This window comes from Schistocerca gregaria, chromosome 2 (assembly GCF_023897955.1).
Source record: "Schistocerca gregaria isolate iqSchGreg1 chromosome 2, iqSchGreg1.2, whole genome shotgun sequence".
In the NCBI taxonomy this organism is placed as follows: Eukaryota; Metazoa; Arthropoda; class Insecta; order Orthoptera; family Acrididae; genus Schistocerca; species Schistocerca gregaria.
The window spans coordinates 822,367,796-822,379,459 of NC_064921.1; positions in this window are offsets into that span (position 1 = coordinate 822,367,796).

Consider the following 11,664-nt stretch of genomic DNA (forward strand, 5'->3'; position numbering starts at 1 on the left):
CGATTTCGGGAGGGGGATACTTTTGCCAACCTTAGAAAAAAAATTCTCTAACTGTTGTTGACTCATACCAACAACGTAGTTTATTAAGGGTACTGATGTATAACTACTTTCTACAACTTTGAAGCACACACTTAGCGAAATCAATGCCGTTTTTAATGTGTACAATTAATGGGTGGAGGGTTATTTTATTACCTCAACAAACAAAATTAAAAATACACATTTCATTAATTATAGTTTACTTTTATTAACTACATACTTTTTAAAGAGATATTAATATGTGCATATGGTCATGAAGCTGGAAATACTAAATATGATATTCATTGTGAAACATTACATCTATTACAACGATAGTTTTCGGGTTATGTTTAACTGATGGATTTAAAACAAATACAGAATCTGGGATATGGGTTCATTAGAAACGATAAATATTTAAAGCAAAATTTCAGAATATAAATTACCTGGCTACTTTACAATACTTTCAAAACATAGATGCAAAATACCGCCTACATCCCCCTGGGTTCCACGAAGGTTAATCGACAAGAATTAACGAAATACACGACAAATATATAGATTGATTAGATTTGTTTTAATCAGGAAAGCAAACCAACCGTGGTCTCTGCCTTCTGTTCCCAAGACCGAAACTGAATTTATTGTGTGGTGTCTCTTCTTGCCACTCCCGTTAAGCCAGCCAGCACCCTTAAACACAGTAGTGTGAGTCCCTTCATAGGAAAGAGCGAAAGTGGTGGCTGAACAGGGATGTGAGGCAGCTAACCCCCCTTCCCCCCCCCCCCCCCCCCCCCCCACTGTTCGTCCCACTTGCCATTTGGTGCCTTCTGTGATGTTCGGAAAGTCCGCAGCTCGTGGTCGTGCGGTAGCGTTCTCGCTTCCCACGCTCGTGTTCCCGGGTTCGATTCCCGGCGGGGTCGGGGATTTTCTCTGCTTCGTGATGACTGGGTGTTGTGCGATGTCCTTAGGTTAGTTACGTTTAAGTAGTTCTAAGCTCTAGGGGACTGATGACCATAGATGTTAAGTTCCATAGTGCTCAGAGCCATTTCAAACCATTTGTAGTTCGGAAAGAAGTGAGAGATGAGGTACTGGCAAAAGTAAAACTATGAAGATAGGTCGTGAGTTGTGCTTGGGTAGCATAGTAGGTAGAGCAATTGTCCGTGAAACCAAAGGAACTAGGTTCTAGTCCCGGTGACGTGCACGGTTTTAATCAGCAGGGAAGTTTCGAATTAGTGTACACTCTGCTGTAGAGTGAGAATCCATCTGAAAACATTCCCCCAGGTCTTCAGTTCTTAAAATCTGTGTTATATTTCAGCCATAAACGAGAAAAACGGTTAATGTCGGCTACATTCCTACAGTCAGAATGACAGAAACACTACTTGTCACCCTGAGTCACGTTTCTTACATTTAGTTTCTAAATTTGGCACGTTAGAGGTAGAATCGTACACGGTTTGTATGCGTCTATGGTCGAGACTCGAGAGCACTGATGGCCATGTACATTAACGTCAGGGAAGCTATAGTTCTGCCTTTATACGTTAAAAGCGCAGCTGTCGCATCATGTGACGGGCAGGCCCGCGAGACATGTACGTGAATCAAGCCCGCACATCATCAAAAGTTGCCCATTCCTGATCTGCAGTGTCAACAATACGTGTCGCCATCTTTCTCGGCGTGTGCTCCCAAAGCCCTTAGATGGATGCACCGGCGCTGGCAGCCCCACACAAGGACTGTTGCTATTTTTGAAAGCATCGGGTATCCGATATATCGCAACGGCCTATAAAAATATCGGCAGCACATTGTAAATACACTGCCGGTTTTATAGCTGTATATGTAAGTATTGATTTATTATTAGATATTCTGTACATCAGAAAAGCTACAGCCTGCTTATTCCTCTTAGGGAAAAGATTTGAAAGTAAAACGATGCACGTTCACGTCTGGCGAGAACCAGTTTGCTAACAATGGTAATGCCACTACTATTGTATGTAAGTTGATATGCAACATATCGTATTTCTCCGAACACTTCACGCCAACTTCCCCGTTTTTTAATTTCTGCAAACGCGCCGATTTCATCAGCATTTACCCTCACAGTGCCCGCCCACCACGAAGTCAAATCTTGTCACTGAAGAGGTAAAATTTAAATTGTGACTTTTATTTGTTGTCTTTTCTCTTATCTGCAAATTTTGTAATAACCTTCATACAGATTTACTTTCAAAGATGTATGTAAGCTGTAGGAAAGGATAACACGTAAAAACGAAGAACCACTTCACCTTCAGGTTTTTTCTCGATGAAGAGTCGTCTTTCGTTATCTGTGAGTCGATTGTAGAGACGTATGAGAATGAGTTGTGTTCAAAATGCTGAATAATTACCATACAAAAACGGTCCAACGAATCCACAACCCTGGACCCCGCGAAGTTATTTATTGCCAAATTTCCTTCCAAACTCTCATATAAGTTTGGGCGCCGATTTTCGATACGACGCTGCATATTAAATGAGGTACGTGAATTCACTTACCTACTTCCCTTTGTGGCCACCATATTTCATTTTGTCTTAGGTCATGGTAAGCCGCGACCAGGAACCTGTAACTATTTTCCTTTCACGAAATCTGATCCAGTGTATTTCTTTAAAGATAAAATAAATGTCTGTATTTCTCCCCTAGTTTTCTTTATATAGGCCACAAGGGACAGGCCGTGCGTGCCTCTGAACGAAATGTACATTCGCGAGTTTCATATAGGGACACGTAGCAAACCAGTATAAATATTTGATAAACATTGGATTATTTTTTATTTATTTCATTTTATCACGAATTTACGTTCTCTCTTATTCATAGAGCCAGTCCGGTGCCGCTTTTAGTAACTTCTCTTCCATATATTAATCGCACCGCCGCTTTACGGCGGAATTTATTACGCGATTTGTCGTACATTAGTAGAAGCAAAGGGAGAACTTACAATGGCGACCAAATACCACGATCATTGTTATTGCAGAATTCATAAATAATTATTCGACTGAAGTATTTAAGTCATTTTATGCAACCATTGTCAAGCCTATAATAAATTTGCTCTTGTTGCATATTACGCCAACCGTGTACAGTACAAGGAAATCACTAACTAATCCCGTGTACGCAAACCAAATTAAAAAGGAAGGTAAACAGAAAACAATTTTGGAAAAGAACTTTTCTTTAACTTTTACCGACCAAAAGAACTGACCGACACGGGGGATACCGGACGTTAAGGATAACAGCACTGTTACGCTTCTTTTGGCAATAAATCTGAGCTAGTTTTCATTTTTCTGACACCCACTGCGTAAAACACATTAATTTTTCAAATGTTTTTGATTTGAATTTGCGTAAAATTTAGTAGTTTTATTGCATGAGGATACATCACAAGATGGTGGGCCATTTTCATTGATTGCGCGCATAGAAGTCACTTATCGGTCTTCCGTTTCACCAGAGACATATTTTACTACATTGAATTTCACGAACGAGCACGACGTCATCTGTGATTTGTTTACATGTAGTACGAGCCGCAATAGTATCGAAGTTCAGCTGCAAGCTGATTTACGGCTATTCACAGCAATGGCGAAATTAAGATCACAAACCAAAACCATGGATAACTTATCCGATGAGGAATCATTTGCTCAAACTATGCCTAACAAAGAATGAGAAAACATTGCAGATACTGATAAAACAGTCGCAGCGACTAGTGGTACACAGATACTTTAAGACAGAAGGCATGGACATATCGCTGCAGCTTGTTTCACCCTACTGTCTACGTGTGAGTCGTTGCTTTTGTGCATTTTATTCAGGTCATCGCAACTGCAATTGTAACACACATAAGATGCTAGTATATGAGCAGTAGGGTACCAAGGCTCCCAGGACACTTTTGATATCAAATTGATATGTAAATGAATTCAGTTGATCAATTACTTCTGCCACCCCCAACCCTATAGAGTCCCACCACCCACCACCACCTACACCTCTACCCTAAACCCACCCCACCCCCAGATGACATGTGTTTTCCTCATCGCCAGCCTCTGTGGCCGAGCGGTTCTAGGCGTTTCATTCTGGAACAGATGGATTGCTACGGTCGCAGGTTCGAATTTGATGGCAATTTGTTTGTCCCACCGCTATCTTGACACCTCACCCCACTCTCCATCTCACCCAGGAAGTGGCTTGAAATTCAAAATTCTGGTGCTATTTCCAGGACTCAAAGCCTGGTCTTTTTGTACAGAAATCCCAAGTGTACCCCCAACACAGAAAAACTGCCCAGTTGCAGGAGAATAAGGTTAGGTTAGTGTACATTACTTATTTTGGTTGGGAAACTGAACTACAGATTGGTCTTAATTATGTAATTAATTGTAGACATCGGTTCTAATTACCCAACTATATACATAGCACTACATACGTAATGCATAAAATAGCGACAGGTCTCAAAAATTGTCATACAACTGATATTAACCTTCTGGGGAAAGATTTCACAATAATACTCAACAGAGAGGAGTTTTGTAAGTTTATTACCTGTACGTATGCAGATGATGACTGTGTCTATCGCTTTTTGACGTCAGAGTTCGCTACAGATGCGTGCTCAACAATCACCCTACAGCCCAGATAATCGAAGCCAATACATGCTACTACAGCTGATGGAAATCGTTTCACTGTCCTAATTACACAGTGAATTGGTCGTGAAAAAAACAAGCACTTATAATCAATAGGAAGAAATGTAGTTCCGAAAGATGGCAGAGGGGTTGCAGTTGAACACGCATTTTCCTCATAGTACGGCTGAACTAGCAAAGGCACCCCACCCCCTTAATTCATTCCCCTACCTCCATCCCCCCCTCGTTCCACCTTTTTTGTTTGGGGGGGGGGGGGCACAGGCGCTTTCAAGTGGTCAACTGCTACAGTGTGCCGTGCATTTATCTGTGGCATACTGCCATCCCCCTTGGTCGCTTGCTGCACACAGCCTTAACGCAATGGTCTACGTATTGGCCCTTCGCCAACATAAGAAGATATAAAGCCAACTAAACAATATGAGATAACTCAGGATCACCCAAGTGAAAACTGTTTGTTCATCTAAAATGTAACTGCACTGCTATGCCCGTCACTCTGCCCCTACGGTTGTGGGACAGCTGCCCTGGTGACCTCACACACAGAAGGCCCATTCCATAAAGTGGCCACCTTTCTTAACGTGAAAACGCTTCACTGAAACAATAGTATTTAACGTCAAAGCACTTCTTGTATGTGTGCATATTTTAAAAAGAAAAACACACTCAGTATAGCTTTTACGTTTGCTGCAGGATGCAATGCCCATCTTATTATTTTGCGACACCTAACGAAGTGAAAAAAAAAACTACAGCACCGCCATCGGTCATAGATGACCAGAGTGCAGAGGCCTATACATGTTCACCCTGCATAAGACTGAGGAAAAAAATACTTCTACTACGTTGCTGCGATAACTACTGATCACCGCAGAATGTCCTCATTATATCGAAACAATCATTGGAGTAAAGAAATATCGATAATTTTAACTCCAAAGAAAAATCCTCTATGTTAAGCAATGTTTTTCAGCTTGCTCGACAAATTCCACAAGCTGAGAGCGTATCTCACATTCAAATCAGTGCCTGTAAAAAAAACTGTCATGTGTGTGTGTGCATTACAAACATTTCAGACACATTAAATAACATTACAGAATACAGTCTTTCACTCCATTTGCTCCACGTCAGAGAAAACACAATCATTTTACATTCGATAATAACAAGCTATAATTGAAGTGCCTCTTTTGTACACTGTGGCAGGACCCGTTTTGCCAGTGTAATGCTATATCACGCTGGCGTTTAGAAACAATTAATTTGCGTCTATCTTGTAATAGAACCTCCTATAAGATTTTACTGTGTCTATCTCTTCCGATACATTGCTACATACTGTCTGCGTGATTACATATGACATTTTTGCTCCATAATTCCTGTCTACTGACCTATCTGCAAGGTTTCTGTCATAGAGCAACTATCATTTGCAACACCAGCACATTTTTCGGTTCCAGTTTTGTAAGCAATTTGATCATGTCATCTTGTTTCACACAATACACTCATATGTCGGGAAAAACACTATCGTTTCGATGTTCTACAATGAGCTGTAATTAAGGTGGTGTCTACTTTATAATTAGAGATGATGAAGTATGAAATGACATAGGACTTGTGGTAACACATATTTTTAAACACGCAGTCGTGATGATAATAATAAAAACAGCTGTGATTCATAAATGGTCCAAATGGCTCTGAGCACTATGGGACTTTACTTCTGAGGTCATCAGTCCCCTAGAACTTAGAGCTACTTAAACCTAACTAACCTAAGGACATCACACACATCCATGCCCGAGGCAGGATTCCATCCTGCGACCGTAGCGGTCGGGCGGTTCCAGCCTGTAGCTCCTAGAACCGCTCGGCCACCCCGGCCGGCCAGTTGTGGTTCCATGAGAATAGATACAGTGGAGATCTGTTAGTTTTATGAGAAAAAATGGTATAGTTTTGAGAGACCTATATGCATCCAAATTTTAATCAGTTTTACCACTCCTTATAATACAACCTCCTATAAGATTTTAACACATCTCTCTGTCTTCTTATGCTTCGAGAAACAAATGTTATCTTTGTGTTGACACCAAGCACATTACATATAAACGTATCACTCCATTGGAGCTGATGGGCAGTGGTCGAAGTCTCTTGCACAGATCTGCACAAATTTTTTCAACTATACTGGAGGAAGACCATATCCAACAGACTATCAACCACAAGAGAGGGTTTCTCTCTTATTCATTCATAAGCAATTTAGTATATCGTTTTGTCTTTTTTGTTGTTTAACAGTTCCAAGCAGTATACAACTACAGCTTTGTGCGCTGTCACTTTTGCTACTTTGCCCTCAAGGTCAGTGTCACGTGCTAAACCGACATTATTACGTTTCAACCCATTGGCTCTTACAGAAATCTGAACACAGCATGGTGTAACTATGCAGCTACCACCACATACAGTTTGGTAGAAATAAAATGCACAGGTGATGTTACCCACTGACAAAAGTCGGGAATACATCGCAACATGTTGAAATTGGAAGAGCTGGTGGCATTGTAGAACATTTCCAACAGCTATCTGAAGGTGGTACACTGTACAGTTAATATCACCTTCCACAGTGATGGGATAACGGCTATCTGAGCGTTCTGTATCGAAGAGCATTGTTCCCTCATTTTTCAGTCATGTACATGATTACTGTTCTAGTGTTGACCCTCGCCGGAAGGTGTTTTCACAGCACATGTGAGGAAGTAATAATAAAAAAGGTACTGTTATCTTACTGGTAGAAAAAAACATCTGAAGGCCATTGCAGCATATAGAAATAGGATGAGTCTGCAGAATTGAGGAACGCATCCAAATAACTGGGAAGGTGATGACCCCAACGTTTAATACCATACTCCACAGTGACAAGTAGCATATATCCAGTGTTCCGCCTACGCTCTTTCCATCTCAACCAAATGGTGTCAGGCAATATTATGTGGCACTGAAAAGCTTATCAGTGGATGGATTGGACTGTCAAAAGTCGTTCAATATGGGATGATGTACTGTAATACACCCTGCAGTTGACGGTGTGCGAATTTTGGTAGTTTCACCAGTCGTTCCGTAATTTCAATGCCAGCCAGTGACACAACATAACGCTTCCCAGTTTCTATACCATCACTATATCAGCCCTCCAATACTTTGTAAGTACCTTATACCAGATATTGAATGCAGATATATGACTACCCAGTAAGTCCACTCGGCCATATACACCACATACTAGATTGCGAAAGTAAATAGATGACTGTACAGTATGTCCACTCAGTCACATACACCAGACTATACCACTTGTTCCACAGTTTCGACGCCACACAGTACAACGATTACCAGATTCTGTATCATCGCTAAACCACCCGTCCACTACAATGCAAGTACCGTATACTGAATTTTGACTTCAAGTAGATGACTGTGCTGTACATTCATTCGGTCATATGCACCAAAGTATATCAGACAGTGTTCCATACCGATCCAGGTAGGTTATTTATATATTCCACCACATCGATCATAGTGCAGAATTTATAGTTACGACTGCTCATCATGGAATGTGTTAGTCCATCAAATAACAACTTAAACTAATAACAGATAAAAATAAATGGTCATGAACCCGAAAAAAATCAGTCGACAAGTTTAAGTAAACGCAATCAACAATACAATAAGAATCAGCTTAATTTTTCAAGGAACTTCTCGACAGAAGGAGTCTCCCATCAGGAAACACTTTAGTTTCGATTTGAAAGAGCTTGGATTACTGCTAAGATTTTTGAATTCGAGTGGTAGCTTATTGAAAATGGATGCAGCAGTTATATTGCACACCTTTTTGCACAAGAGTTAAGAGAATTCTATCCAAATGCAGGTTTGATTTATGCCGAGTATTAAGTGAGTGAAAGCTGCTTATTCTTGGTAAGATTGTTAACAAGAAAGGACAGTAAGGAATATATATATTGAGAGGCCAATGTTAAAATACCCAGACTCGTGGATGGGGTAAACATGAGGTTCGTTAACTTACTCCTCTTATTGCCCGAACCGCACGTTTCTGAGCCAAAATCATCCTTTTAAATATAATACCATGCGACGTAAGCGAATGAAAGTAAGCGAAGTGGACTAATTTTCGTGTCGAACGATCACTCACTTATGATACTGTTCGAATAGTGAAAGTGGCAGTATTAAGTCTTTCAACAAGATCCTGAACGTGGGCTTTGCACGAGAGCTTACTGTCTATCTGAAACCTAGAAATTTGAACTGTTCAGTTTCACTAATCATATGCCCGTTCTGTGAAATTATGACGTCAGATTTTGTTGAATTGTGTGTTAGAAACTGTAAAGACTGAATCTTACTGTGACTAAGCATTAGTTTATTTTCTACTAGCCATGAACTTACGTCATGTAGTGCACTATTTGAAACCGAGCCAATGTTGCACACAACATCCCTTACTACCAAGCTACTGTCATCAGCAGACAGAAAGATTTTAGAGATACATGTAATACTAGTGGGCATATCATTTATATAAATAAGGAACAGGAGTGGCCTTAACACTGATCCCTGGGGCATCCCCCACTTGACAGTACCCCACTTAGACTCCACATCACAGCTGTTATCAACATTGTGAATAGTGACCTTTTGCTGCCTGTTGCTAAAGTAAGGGGTGAACCAATTGTGAGCTACTCCTCGTATGCCAAATTGGTCCAATTTCTGGAGCAATATTTTGTGATCAACACGATCAAATGCCTTAGTTAGATCAAAAAATATTTCAAGCGTTCGAAACCTTTTGTTTAGCCCATCCAGTTCGTCACAGAGAAAAGAGAGTATACCATTTTCAGTTGTTAAACGACTTCTAATGCTGAACTGTACATCTGATACATAATTGTGTGATATAAAATGATCACATATCCTTACATACAAGCCTTTTCAATAACTTTTGCGAACACTGATGGCATAAAAAAATGGTTCAAATGGCTCTGAACAGTATGGGACCTAACATAGGGTCATCTGTCGCCTAGAATTTAGAACTACTTAAACCTAACTAACCTAAGGACATCACACACAACCATGCCCCAGGCATGATTCGAACCTGTGACCGTAGCGGACGCGCGGTTCCAGCCTGAAGCGCCTAGAACCGCTTGACTTCACATCCCGGCACTGATGGCATGGAAAAAGGTCTAAAATTATTTACATTTTCCTTTCTACCTTTTTATAAAGCGGTTTACTACTGAGTACTTTAATCGCTCAGGAAACGGAAAGTTCCTAAAGGAAAAATTACAAAGATGGCTAAATACAGGGCTAACATGTGCAGCACATTACTTTAATATTCTGCTAGACACTCCATGATAACCATGAGAGTCCTTAGTCTTCAGTGATTTAATTATTGACTCAATCACAGAGGAGTATTTCAGGCATAAATCTTGGAAATGCGTTTGCCAAGAAAGTTATATGATTTCCTGTATAAACTAAATTTTTATTTAATTCACCAGCAGTGCTCAGAAAAATTGTTAAATACTGTACATGTATCTTATTTGTCAGTAACAGAAATATTTTTACTGTGAACTGACTTGATATTGTCGACCTTGTGGTACTGACCAGACAATTCGTTCTCAACTAACCACATGGTTTTAATTTTATCCTGTGAATCTGCAGTTGACACCTACTACATTCCACTTCTCGTGAAGAAACAGGGCGAGCTGTGTCAGTAACTGCCATTCAGTAAAGACTGTTCCGCATCAGTCTTACACACGGCATCCATCCAAATGCACAAGATGTCTCCAGATCAGTGCATATCGAGGAGCGTAGCACCTCTTATCGGTGTATAGTAGAGCAGACAGTGTTTCAATGATATAACGGATGATTAAGAATAAACGTGTAGTTTATACACGATGGAGCTCCAGACAGAGGAATTTGAAACATTTCATGTATATCAACTGTGCTATCAATTCTGACGTATTATTGCACTGTCTGGAGTCATTACCAGGAAGGTACCAGTATGAGAGAAATGATTATAGGGCATAAACACTCATTTCTGTAGCTACAACGTTCTGCCCCTAAAAATGCTATACTGTTAAAGCCATATGGTTTCTGAAGTATTAATCATGTGGAATGCAACGCTCTTAACACTCCAATGCACGATATATTTGTGTGACATCGGACAGTTACCCCGCAAGTTTACTGTCTCAATCACTAATTCGACAAACTTTAAAATGGTAAAACTACTTCGTTTTGCACTACTCTGGTGACCTAGGAAGGCATCGTCAGTGTATAACCACTGCTCGAGCAGCTTACAAACCAACTAGAGCGAAGACAGGACACTGCTGCCTGTCTCTTATGAAATTAATGGTTTTTGTATGTCTCTTTAAAGGGAGTTAGACCATATCCGAACAACGTAAAATTTAGTCACGTGGCTTCAATGCGTTTCCGGAACCCCTGTTGCCATTGTCTTGAAACATCTAGAGGACATTAAACTGTATGTTCTGAGTTTTCTGAACTACAATAATTGCATTTCAGCCACTGCTTTCGGAAATAAAATTTTTTAATTACACAGTTAAAATTTTGTGTACTTTTTTGTACGTTTTCCCAAACAATTTTAGTTATACATAACGCTACGTTATAGCGTTGAGTCTACAGCCCAAGTGTGCTGCATACACTGCCTTACTAATGTAAACCTGGCCGCATGTTATTACTCCCTGAAATTTGAATACTCCATTCAAAATGATTTTTGAGAAAAATGCAACAGAAAACGTAAATTCTCATGAACGGCTTCTGAAGTTTCGAAAGACTGTAACTCACTTAATATATGCTAATTTTTTTATTTTTAGCCATTCAGAAGCATCCTGCACCATAGAGTGTATCATACTCTTGATATCTTTTGCGAGTTTTTTCTTCTTTTCTTCTTTCTGGACTCCTTAGTGGCCAAGTGTGCTGCATACAGTGCCTTATCAATGTAAAACGTGCCACTTTTCAGGTTCTCTGATGCAGTTTCCTCCAGCATTAATTCTCACATGCTGTAGCACTTTCACCGTACCAATGTTGCCATCACTAAAAGCAATAACAACAGCGCTGAGTCCCCACTTTAGTGTCTTCATTCCAACA